The following is a 13,139-nucleotide window of genomic DNA, read 5'->3' on the forward strand; positions in this document are numbered from 1 at the left end:
GATCCAGATGGTTCTCTTCAAGTCTCAGCAGGGGGGAGGGAACCTTATTCTTGTGGGCCCTTATTGGCCAGAGATGTCATGGTTTCCTCTTCTGAACCCCTGGCTCTTCTACCTCCTTGGGTACTGCTCAAGTGTGTCTCTCTCAGAACGTCGTCCCTGACCTTCTTGCTCCAACTCACTCTATCGCTTTGGAGGTTGAGAAGTCTGGACTGCTAGCAAAGGGTCTTTCCTCTTCCTTAGTGGAGTTAATTCAGCACTCCAGCAGGCCTTCTACTTCGAAGTCTTACTCAAAGAACTGGAAGACTTTTGAGACGTGATGTTCTGCTCATGATCTTTTGGCACCTACCTGTAGTTTGTCTGCTATTTTGCATTTTCTTCTGAATGGGTTTCACTTGAATCTCTTTCCACTCTGAAAGCTCATTGCTTTGGGATAAAGGTTTTTAGGGACTTTTCTGTACCTTCGTCGATGTTACAATCTTTGGTGTCTAGACTGTTCTGATCTTTTGTCAATTGTAAGACCAGTTGAAAAATCCCTTTTCTCCAACTCAGAATCTTCCTACTCTTTTATAGGCTTTGCAATTTTATCTCTTTGAGGATCTGGATACTGTAGACATAAAGATTGTTTCCTATAAATTTATTTTCCTATTTCCTATCACCTTGCTGAGAACAATTATGGAGCTGGGAGCCTTAAAATGCTGTCCTCTCTTCATTTGATACTTTGGAAGATATGGTAACTTTAAGGCCTAGCCTTACCTTTGCTGCAAAGGTTAAGTCTATTTTTGATAGATCTTAGGAAATAATTCTTCCTTCTTTCATTCCCTCTCCTTCCTCTCCGTAGGAACATTTGCTGAATACACTTGATGTTTAAAGAGCTCTTTTCTTTCATGTCACCAGGCCTCTGCAGTTCAGGAAAACCGACTCCTTGTTTGTGACTTTTGGACAGCCTGGAAAAGACAAGAAGGTGACTTTTATGACTCTGAGTAGGTGGATTAAGTTGTCAATTTTTCTGGCTTTGCAAGGCTTTTTAGAATATTTTCCAGTTCAGGGATGGTCTACGAGAGGAATGGCCACCTCCTGGGTTGAATTCCAGTGAGTAACAATCTAGGAAATTCCTAGGGTGGCTACTTGGTCCTCAGAGCATACATTTGTCAAGCATTATGGCTTAATAATTTTTCTGTTTTGCATTTGAGTACCAATGTTTTGAACTCTGCATTACCCTTAGTCCATCTTGTCTTTGTCACAAACATTACATCCTGCCCACCTTCCCATCAGTCCTTTGTCAAGGGCTTGGCACCCAGGTTGGGTGCATGGGGCTAGCATTTAAGGATCCTCCTGTTCTTTCTTCCTGTTGGAAGGTGACATCACCTTACTTTGTAATGACTGTCACAAGGACGCAATGGTCTAAGGCTAATGAAGATTACCAATAAGTAACCAACGCATCACCACTCTTTCTGAATGTGCGTGGCTCATTCCGCAGCACTAGTTCTTTGTATGATTCCTGGATTTTCAGAAGCCCTTTGATGGCAGCACCCCCACACTGAAAATTGTTTCAGCACCACTGTACAAGGGTCAGTTGTCATGCTCATCTGCGGTGTAAATTTGCATTGAATTAGTCTAACTCCCCAGGCCTTGTCTTTTGCTCAATTTGCCTTTGTGAGTTTTCTCTCAATCACTGTCGACTTCCTTTGATCTTTCTTTCTTCTTTCACTTCAACTTCGCCTTCAGTGTATCTTTCGGCCCTCTTAAGAGACACACCCCCTTGTAGCCACTTCTATACTTCTGTCACCTAATTATTTTCCTATCCTTTCCCCTGTAACGTTGCTGATCCTAGCTATAGCATCACTATCCAGAATCTGTTCACCTGAGTTATGTTCCTCTTATCCCCACGCATCTAATAATCAGCTCTTGGTCTCCCTCCACCTCTCACGAGACATAGTCTGAGGCAGTGTCTCCATCTTGGAGAGACAATCCCTTGCACTTGTGTTGTTCTACTGGCGCTGCCGGCTTGAGCTTTGGTCAGCAGTGGCAAAAGAAGGACTAATGGAAAGTGAACGTATACTGGAGCAACAGAGTGTATGGATTTATAAGAGCTTGATTAAATGAGAAAAAAAGAGTTTAGTTGAGAGAAAATAATGCAACCTGGCCCATACGGGGATCGAACCCGCGACCTTGGCATTATTAGCACCGCGCTCTAACCAACTGAGCTAACCAGCCATGAGTACTAAAGATATCCGTTTTCCATGTAATGCAGATAGATAGGAGAGGTGGTCTCACTATCGCAATTCCTTCATACTTTTCTCCTTCCGCCCCCTGTCTGGATTACAATAACAAGAGCTGTGGAGTGCTGCACGCCAGCCTCAGTGCCTCTTCTTTCACTCAATCTCACTGTGTGCTGTGATATCTTTGTAACATCGCTTGTTGCCGGAAAAAAAGGAAAGGATGGATAGTATTTTTATTCTTTTACAACAAAACCCAAAATGCATCGGCTTGCTTTGTCATTAAGTTTACAAGGCCAGCTGCTTTTGAGATATTATAATTATAGTGGTTATTCGGCGTTGGAGGTAAGAGAGTTTTTTTTAGGTCTGGCCGTTCCTTCTGCTTCAAATTACTTGAGCTCATGTCAACAAAGTAACAACAAAACATAGCCAACGGTTCGTTGCTCAAGCCTTCCGTACTGCGCCTTCCCATGTCTCTCCTGCCGACCACAATGCAGGAAATCTGAGTTTGCATTTGCACGAAGAGACGTACAACACAAGAAGGCGCGCTTTTGTGCGCCGGGCACCACCCGGCCTGTGCATTCCTCACTGTCGTGAGATCAGTTTACTCAGCAGAGCATGACGCTGCAATTGGTTAGTAGGGCAGGCCTAACCAGAATAGTATATTTGGGGTCATGTATTTGATTGCATTTTTAAAACAGTAACAGAACTTAACTGCAATGTTTAAATAGGTCTAGACATATTTAAACAGTGTCAATTTAATAGCAGAATTGTGGACAATTCAGAGGGGAGGCACATATGTTTTTTTTTCCCATTGGGTGGATGCGGCATTAAAGAGTTTGAAGACCACTGGTCTAAGTGGACACTAATATACCTGGATGCTCCTGAATCCTCGCAACAGATGCCAGCAAACCAGGCTGGAGAGCTACTGTGTTGGACTGATCCTGTCGATTCAAGTGGTCTTTCCTAGAGAGTTGGAGGTCATGGAAATAGATGGAGTTGATGGTAATCTACAGGGCTTTGAAGTTTTCCCATCATCATCTGTCTCAAACAAATGTGCTAGTAAAGACAGAGAATAAGGTAGCTGTCTTTTACATTAACCAACAGTGAAGCATGCATTCAAAATCCTTCAATGCAATCGCAGAACAATTGGGTTATTGGGCAGAGATCAACCTGTTGCACACGTCGGCAGTACACATCAAGGGCACCGACAATGTGATGGCAGACAGCTGGAGGTTTCCAAATTTGCTGGAGTTGACGTTATCCAGGTCGTTGTTTTGAGAGATATGCCGAGAGTTTGTGAAACCCTTTCTGGATCTCTTTTCAAACAAGGACAATGCTCATCTTTGTCGATTCTGATCCAGGCTTCCGGAACAAGGAGCCTAGATAGTGGACGTATTGGTGATAAAGTGGCTGAGAAGTCTCCTTTATACATTCCCCCACTTTTTATTGATCCAGATGGTTCTCTTCAAGTCTCAGCAGGGGGGAGGGAACCTTATTCTTGTGGGCCCTTATTGGCCAGAGATGTCATGGTTTCCTCTTCTGAACCCCTGGCTCTTCTACCTCCTTGGGTACTGCTCAAGTGTGTCTCTCTCAGAACGTCGTCCCTGACCTTCTTGCTCCAACTCACTCTATCGCTTTGGAGGTTGAGAAGTCTGGACTGCTAGCAAAGGGTCTTTCCTCTTCCTTAGTGGAGTTAATTCAGCACTCCAGCAGGCCTTCTACTTCGAAGTCTTACTCAAAGAACTGGAAGTCTTTTGAGACGTGATGTTCTGCTCATGATCTTTTGGCACCTACCTGTAGTTTGTCTGCTATTTTGCATTTTCTTCTGAATGGGTTTCACTTGAATCTCTTTCCACTCTGAAAGCTCATTGCTTTGGGATAAAGGTTTTTAGGGACTTTTCTGTACCTTCGTCGATGTTACAATCTTTGGTGTCTAGACTGTTCTGATCTTTTGTCAATTGTAAGACCAGTTGAAAAATCCCTTTTCTCCAACTCAGAATCTTCCTACTCTTTTATAGGCTTTGCAATTTTATCTCTTTGAGGATCTGGATACTGTAGACATAAAGATTGTTTCCTATAAAGTTATTTTCCTATTTCCTATCACCTTGCTGAGAACAATTATGGAGCTGGGAGCCTTAAAATGCTGTCCTCTCTTCATTTGATACTTTGGAAGATATGGTAACTTTAAGGCCTAGCCTTACCTTTGCTGCAAAGGTTAAGTCTATTTTTGATAGATCTTAGGAAATAATTCTTCCTTCTTTCATTCCCTCTCCTTCCTCTCCGTAGGAACATTTGCTGAATACACTTGATGTTTAAAGAGCTCTTTTCTTTCATGTCACCAGGCCTCTGCAGTTCAGGAAAACCGACTCCTTGTTTGTGACTTTTGGACAGCCTGGAAAAGACAAGAAGGTGACTTTTATGACTCTGAGTAGGTGGATTAAGTTGTCAATTTTTCTGGCTTTGCAAGGCTTTTTAGAATATCTTCCAGTTCAGGGATGGTCTACGAGAGGAATGGCCACCTCCTGGGTTGAATTCCAGTGAGTAACAATCTAGGAAATTCCTAGGGTGGCTACTTGGTCCTCAGAGCATACATTTGTCAAGCATTATGGCTTAATAATTTTTCTGTTTTGCATTTGAGTACCAATGTTTTGAACTCTGCATTACCCTTAGTCCATCTTGTCTTTGTCACAAACATTACATCCTGCCCACCTTCCCATCAGTCCTTTGTCAAGGGCTTGGCACCCAGGTTGGGTGCATGGGGCTAGCATTTAAGGATCCTCCTGTTCTTTCTTCCTGTTGGAAGGTGACATCACCTTACTTTGTAATGACTGTCACAAGGACGCAATGGTCTAAGGCTAATGAAGATTACCAATAAGTAACCAACGCATCACCACTCTTTCTGAATGTGCGTGGCTCATTCCGCAGCACTAGTTCTTTGTATGATTCCTGGATTTTCAGAAGCCCTTTGATGGCAGCACCCCCACACTGAAAATTGTTTCAGCACCACTGTACAAGGGTCAGTTGTCATGCTCATCTGCGGTGTAAATTTGCATTGAAGTAGTCTAACTCCCCAGGCCTTGTCTTTTGCTCAATTTGCCTTTGTGAGTTTTCTCTCAATCACTGTCGACTTCCTTTGATCTTTCTTTCTTCTTTCACTTCAACTTCGCCTTCAGTGTATCTTTCGGCCCTCTTAAGAGACACACCCCCTTGTAGCCACTTCTATACTTCTGTCACCTAATTATTTTCCTATCCTTTCCCCTGTAACGTTGCTGATCCTAGCTATAGCATCACTATCCAGAATCTGTTCACCTGAGTTATGTTCCTCTTATCCCCACGCATCTAATAATCAGCTCTTGGTCTCCCTCCACCTCTCACGAGACATAGTCTGAGGCAGTGTCTCCATCTTGGAGAGACAATCCCTTGCACTTGTGTTGTTCTACTGGCGCTGCCGGCTTGAGCTTTGGTCAGCAGTGGCAAAAGAAGGACTAATGGAAAGTGAACGTATACTGGAGCAACAGAGTGTATGGATTTATAAGAGCTTGATTAAATGAGAAAAAAAGAGTTTAGTTGAGAGAAAAAATGCAACCTGGCCCGTACGGGGATCGAACCCGCGACCTTGGCATTATTAGCACCACGCTCTAACCAACTGAACTAACCGGCCATGAGTACTAAAGATATCCTTTTTCCATGTAATGCAGATAGATAGAAGAGTTGGTCACACTATCGCAATTCCTTCATATTTTTCTCCTTCCGCCCCCTGTCTGGATTACAATAACAAGAGCTGTGGAGTGCTGCACGCCAGCCTCAGTGCCTCTTCTTTCACTCAATCTCACTGTGTGCTGTGATATCTTTGTAACATCGCTTGTTGCCGGAAAAAAAGGAAAGGATGGATAGTATTTTTATTCTTTTACAACCAAACCCAAAATGCATCGGCTTGCTTGCTCATTAAGTTTACAAGGCCAGCTGCTTTTGAGATATTATAATTATAGTGGTTATTCGGCGTTGGAGGTAAGAGAGTTTTTTTTAGGTCTGGCCGTTCCTTCTGCTTTAAATTACTTGAGCTCATGTCAACAAAGTAACAACAAAACATAGCCAACGGTTCGTTGCTCAAGCCTTCCCTACTGCGCCTTCCCATGTCTCTCCTGCCGACCACAGTGCAGGAAATCTGAGTTTGCATTTGCGCGAAGAGACGTACAACACAAGAAGGCGCGCTTTTGTGCGCCGGGCACCACCCGGCCTGTGCATTCCTCACTGTCGTGAGATCAGTTTACTCAGCAGAGCATGACGCTGCAATTGGTTAGTAGGGCAGGCCTGACCAGAATAGTATATTTGGGGTCATGTATTTGATTGCATTTTTAAAACAGTAACAGAACTTAACTGCAATGTTTAAATAGGTCTAGACATATTTAAACAGTGTCAATTTAATAGAAGAATGGTGGACAATTCAGAGAGGAGGCACCAATGTTTTTTTTTCCCATTGGGTGGATGCGGCATTAAAGAGTTTGAAGACCACTGGTCTAAGTGGACACTAATACACCTGGATTCTCCTGAATTCCTCGCAACAGATGCCAGCAAACCTGACTGGAGAGCTACTGTGTTGGACTGATCCTGTCGATTCAAGTGGTCTTTCCTAGAGAGTCGGAGGTCATGGAAATAGATGGAGTTGATGGTAATCTTCAGGGCTTTGAAGTTTTCCCATCATCATCTGTCTCAAAAAAATGTGCTAGTAAAGACAGAGAATAAGGTAGCTGTCTTTTACATTAACCAACAGTGAAGCATGCATTCAAAATCCCTCAATGCAATAGCAGAACAATTGGGTTATTGGGCAGAGATCAAACTGTTGCACACGTCGGCAGTACACATCAAGGGCACCGACAATGTGATGGCAGACAGCTGGAGGTTTCCAAATTTGCTGGAGTTGACGTTATCCAGGTCGTTGTTTTGAGAGATATGCAGAGAGTTTGTGAAACCCTTTCTGGATCTCTTTTCAAACAAGGACAATGCTCATCTTTGTCGATTCTGATCCAGGCTTCCGGAACAAGGAGCCTAGGTAGTGGACGTATTGGTGATAAAGTGGCTGAGAAGTCTCCTTTATACATTCCCCCACTTTTTATTGATCCAGATGGTTCTCTTCAAGCCTCAGCAGGGGGGAGGGAACATTATTCTTGTGGGCCCTTATTGGCCAGAGATGTCATGGTTTCCTCTTCTGAACCCCTGGCTCTTCTACCTCCTTGGGTACTGCTCAAGTGTGTCTCTCTCAGAACGTCGTCCCTGACCTTCTTGCTCCAACTCACTCTATCGCTTTGGAGGTTGAGAAGTCTGGACTGCTAGCAAAGAGTCTTTCCTCTTCCTTAGTGGAGTTAATTCAGCACTCCAGCAGGCCTTCTACTTCGAAGTCTTACTCAAAGAACTGGAAGTCTTTTGAGACGTGATGTTCTGCTCATGATCTTTTGGCACCTACCTGTAGTTTGTCTGCTATTTTGCATTTTCTTCTGAATGGGTTTCACTTGAATCTCTTTCCACTCTGAAAGCTCATTGCTTTGCGATAAAGGTTTTTAGGGACTTTTCTGTACCTTCGTCGATGTTACAGTCTTTGGTGTCTAGACTGTTCTGATCTTTTGTCAATTGTAAGACCAGTTGAAAAATCCCTTTTCTCCAACTCAGAATCTTCCTACTCTTTTATAGGCTTTGCAATTTTATCTCTTTGAGGATCTGGATACTGTAGACATAAAGATTGTTTCCTATAAAGTTATTTTCCTATTTCCTATCACCTTGCTGAGAACAATTGGGGAGCTGGGAGCCTTAAAATGCTGTCCTCTCTTCATTTGATACTTTGGAAGATGGGGTAACTTTAAGGCCTAGCCTTACCTTTGCTGCAAAGGTTAAGTCTATTTTTGATAGATCTTAGGAAATAATTCTTCCTTCTTTCATTCCCTCTCCTTCCTCTCCGGAGGAACATTTGCTGAATACACTTGATGTTTAAAGAGCTCTTTTCATTCATGTCACCAGGCCTCTGCAGTTCAGGAAAACCGACTCCTTGTTTGTGACTTTTGGACAGGCTGGAAAAGACAAGAAGGTGACTTTTATGACTCTGAGTAGGTGGATTAAGTTGTCAATTTTTCTGGCTTTGCAAGGCTTTTTAGAATATCTTCCAGTTCAGGGATGGTCTACGAGAGGAATGGCCACCTCCTGGGTTGAATTCCAGTGAGTAACAATCTAGGAAATTCCTAGGGTGGCTACTTGGTCCTCAGAGCATACATTTGTCAAGCATTATGGCTTAATAATTTTTCTGTTTTGCATTTGTGTACCAATGTTTTGAACTCTGCATTACCCTTAGTCCATCTTGTCTTTGTCACAAACATTACATCCTGCCCACCTTCCCATCAGTCCTTTGGCAAGGGCTTGGCACCCAGGTTGGGTGCATGGGGCTAGCATTTAAGGATCCTCCTGTTCTTTCTTCCTGTTGGATGGTGACATCACCTTACGTTGTAATGACTGTCACAAGGACGCAATGGACTAAGGCTAATGAAGATTACCAATAAGTAACCAACGCATCACCATTCTTTCTGAATGTGCGTGGCTCATTCCGCAGGACTTGTTCTTTGTATGATTCCTGGATTTTCAGAAGCCCTTTGATGGCAGCACCCCCACACTGAAAATTGTTTCAGCACCACTGTACAAGGGTCAGTTGTCATGCTCATCTGCGGCGTAAAGTTGCATTGAAGTAGTCTAACTCCCCAGGCCTTGTCTTTTGCTCAATTTGCCTTTGTGAGTTTTCTCTCAATCACTGTCGACTTCCTTTGATCTTTCTTTCTTCTTTTACTTCACCTTCGCCTTCAGTGTATCTTTCGGCCCTCTTAAGAGACACACCCCCTTGTAGCCACTTCTATACTTCTGTCACCTAATTATTTTCTTATCCTTTCCCCTGTAACGTTGCTGATCCTAGCTATAGCATCACTATCCAGAATCTGTTCACCTGAGTTATGTTCCTCTTATCCCCACGCATCTAATAATCAGCTCTTGGTCTCCCTCCACCTCTCACGAGACATAGTCTGAGGCAGTGTCTCCATCTTGGAGAGACAATCCCTTGCACTTGTGTTGTTCTACTGGCGCTGCCGGCTTGAGCTTTGGTCAGCAGTGGCAAAAGAAGGACTAATGGAAAGTGAACGTATACTGGAGCAACAGAGTGTATGGATTTATAAGAGCTTGATTAAATGAGAAAAAAAGAGTTTAGTTGAGAGAAAAAATGCAACCTGGCCCGTACGGGGATCGAACCCGCCACCTGGGCATTATTAGCACCACGCTCTAACCAACTGAACTAATCGGCCATGAGTACTAGAGATATCCTTTTTCCATGTAATGCAGATAGATAGAAGAGTTGGTTCACTATCGCAATTCCTTCATATTTTTCTCCTTCCGCCCCCTGTCTGGATTACAATAACAAGAGCTGTGGAGTGCTGCACGCCAGCCTCAGTGCCTCTTCTTTCACTCAATCTCACTGTGTGCTGTGATATCTTTGTAACATCGCTTGTTGCCGGAAAAAAAGAAAAGGATGGATAGTATTTTTATTCTTTTACAACCAAACCCAAAATGCATCGGCTTGCTTGCTCATTAAGTTTACAAGGCCAGCTGCTTTTGAGATATTATAATTATAGTGGTTATTCGGCGTTGGAGGTAAGAGAGTTTTTTTTAGGTCTGGCCGTTCCTTCTGCTTTAAATTACTTGAGCTCATGTCAACAAAGTAACAACAAAACATAGCCAACGGTTCGTTGCTCAAGCCTTCCCTACTGCGCCTTCCCATGTCTCTCCTGCCGACCACAGTGCAGGAAATCTGAGTTTGCATTTGCACGAAGAGACGTACAACACAAGAAGGCGCGCTTTTGTGCGCCGGGCACCACCCGGCCTGTGCATTCCTCACTGTCGTGAGATCAGTTTACTCAGCAGAGCATGACGCTGCAATTGGTTAGTAGGGCAGGCCTAACCAGAATAGTATATTTGGGGTCATGTATTTGATTGCATTTTTAAAACAGTAACAGAACTTAACTGCAATGTTTAAATAGGTCTAGACATATTTAAACAGTGTCAATTTAATAGCAGAATTGTGGACAATTCAGAGGGGAGGCACATATGTTTTTTTTTCCCATTGGGTGGATGCGGCATTAAAGAGTTTGAAGACCACTGGTCTAAGTGGACACTAATATACCTGGATGCTCCTGAATCCTCGCAACAGATGCCAGCAAACCAGGCTGGAGAGCTACTGTGTTGGACTGATCCTGTCGATTCAAGTGGTCTTTCCTAGAGAGTCGGAGGTCATGGAAATAGATGGAGTTGATGGTAATCTACAGGGCTTTGAAGTTTTCCCATCATCATCTGTCTCAAAAAAATGTGCTAGTAAAGACAGAGAATAAGGTAGCTGTCTTTTACATTAACCAACAGTGAAGCATGCATTCAAAATCCTTCAATGCAATCGCAGAATAATTGGGTTATTGGGCAGAGATCAACCTGTTGCACACGTCGGCAGTACACATCAAGGGCACCGACAATGTGATGGCAGACAGCTGGAGGTTTCCAAATTTGCTGGAGTTGACGTTATCCAGGTCGTTGTTTTGAGAGATATGCCGAGAGTTTGTGAAACCCTTTCTGGATCTCTTTTCAAACAAGGACAATGCTCATCTTTGTCGATTCTGATCCAGGCTTCCGGAACAAGGAGCCTAGATAGTGGACGTATTGGTGATAAAGTGGCTGAGAAGTCTCCTTTATACATTCCCCCACTTTTTATTGATCCAGATGGTTCTCTTCAAGTCTCAGCAGGGGGGAGGGAACCTTATTCTTGTGGGCCCTTATTGGCCAGAGATGTCATGGTTTCCTCTTCTGAACCCCTGGCTCTTCTACCTCCTTGGGTACTGCTCAAGTGTGTCTCTCTCAGAACGTCGTCCCTGACCTTCTTGCTCCAACTCACTCTATCGCTTTGGAGGTTGAGAAGTCTGGACTGCTAGCAAAGGGTCTTTCCTCTTCCTTAGTGGAGTTAATTCAGCACTCCAGCAGGCCTTCTACTTCGAAGTCTTACTCAAAGAACTGGAAGTCTTTTGAGACGTGATGTTCTGCTCATGATCTTTTGGCACCTACCTGTAGTTTGTCTGCTATTTTGCATTTTCTTCTGAATGGGTTTCACTTGAATCTCTTTCCACTCTGAAAGCTCATTGCTTTGGGATAAAGGTTTTTAGGGACTTTTCTGTACCTTCGTCGATGTTACAATCTTTGGTGTCTAGACTGTTCTGATCTTTTGTCAATTGTAAGACCAGTTGAAAAATCCCTTTTCTCCAACTCAGAATCTTCCTACTCTTTTATAGGCTTTGCAATTTTATCTCTTTGAGGATCTGGATACTGTAGACATAAAGATTGTTTCCTATAAAGTTATTTTCCTATTTCCTATCACCTTGCTGAGAACAATTATGGAGCTGGGAGCCTTAAAATGCTGTCCTCTCTTCATTTGATACTTTGGAAGATATGGTAACTTTAAGGCCTAGCCTTACCTTTGCTGCAAAGGTTAAGTCTATTTTTGATAGATCTTAGGAAATAATTCTTCCTTCTTTCATTCCCTCTCCTTCCTCTCCGTAGGAACATTTGCTGAATACACTTGATGTTTAAAGAGCTCTTTTCTTTCATGTCACTAGGCCTCTGCAGTTCAGGAAAACCGACTCCTTGTTTGTGACTTTTGGACAGCCTGGAAAAGACAAGAAGGTGACTTTTATGACTCTGAGTAGGTGGATTAAGTTGTCAATTTTTCTGGCTTTGCAAGGCTTTTTAGAATATCTTCCAGTTCAGGGATGGTCTACGAGAGGAATGGCCACCTCCTGGGTTGAATTCCAGTGAGTAACAATCTAGGAAATTCCTAGGGTGGCTACTTGGTCCTCAGAGCATACATTTGTCAAGCATTATGGCTTAATAATTTTTCTGTTTTGCATTTGAGTACCAATGTTTTGAACTCTGCATTACCCTTAGTCCATCTTGTCTTTGTCACAAACATTACATCCTGCCCACCTTCCCATCAGTCCTTTGGCAAGGGCTTGGCACCCAGGTTGGGTGCATGGGGCTAGCATTTAAGGATCCTCCTGTTCTTTCTTCCTGTTGGAAGGTGACATCACCTTACTTTGTAATGACTGTCACAAGGACGCAATGGTCTAAGGCTAATGAAGATTACCAATAAGTAACCAACGCATCACCACTCTTTCTGAATGTGCGTGGCTCATTCCGCAGCACTAGTTCTTTGTATGATTCCTGGATTTTCAGAAGCCCTTTGATGGCAGCACCCCCACACTGAAAATTGTTTCAGCACCACTGTACAAGGGTCAGTTGTCATGCTCATCTGCGGTGTAAATTTGCATTGAAGTAGTCTAACTCCCCAGGCCTTGTCTTTTGCTCAATTTGCCTTTGTGAGTTTTCTCTCAATCACTGTCGACTTCCTTTGATCTTTCTTTCTTCTTTCACTTCAACTTCGCCTTCAGTGTATCTTTCGGCCCTCTTAAGAGACACACCCCCTTGTAGCCACTTCTATACTTCTGTCACCTAATTATTTTCCTATCCTTTCCCCTGTAACGTTGCTGATCCTAGCTATAGCATCACTATCCAGAATCTGTTCACCTGAGTTATGTTCCTCTTATCCCCACGCATCTAATAATCAGCTCTTGGTCTCCCTCCACCTCTCATGAGACATAGTCTGAGGCAGTGTCTCCATCTTGGAGAGACAATCCCTTGCACTTGTGTTGTTCTACTGGCGCTGCCGGCTTGAGCTTTGGTCAGCAGTGGCAAAAGAAGGACTAATGGAAAGTGAACGTATACTGGAGCAACAGAGTGTATGGATTTATAAGAGCTTGAGTAAATGAGAAAAAAAGAGTTTAGTTGAGAGAAAATAATGCAACC

The 13,139-nt window shown here is 43.3% G+C and overlaps 2 non-coding genes across 2 annotated transcripts; both read right to left on the minus strand.

Annotated features, from left to right (window-relative positions):
• Nucleotides 1-2,140: 2,140 nt before the first annotated feature.
• Nucleotides 2,141-2,214, minus strand: TRNAI-AAU (transfer RNA isoleucine (anticodon AAU)). Its single transcript has one exon. It is a non-coding gene; the product is annotated as a tRNA-Ile (tRNA).
• Nucleotides 2,215-5,806: 3,592 nt separating this feature from the next.
• TRNAI-AAU (transfer RNA isoleucine (anticodon AAU)) lies at nt 5,807-5,880 on the minus strand. Its single transcript has one exon. It is a non-coding gene; the product is annotated as a tRNA-Ile (tRNA).
• Between the last annotated feature and the right edge of the window lie 7,259 nt (nt 5,881-13,139).

The sequence above is a fragment of the Pleurodeles waltl genome, chromosome 12 (genome assembly GCF_031143425.1).
Source record: "Pleurodeles waltl isolate 20211129_DDA chromosome 12, aPleWal1.hap1.20221129, whole genome shotgun sequence".
Taxonomy (NCBI): domain Eukaryota; kingdom Metazoa; phylum Chordata; class Amphibia; order Caudata; family Salamandridae; genus Pleurodeles; species Pleurodeles waltl.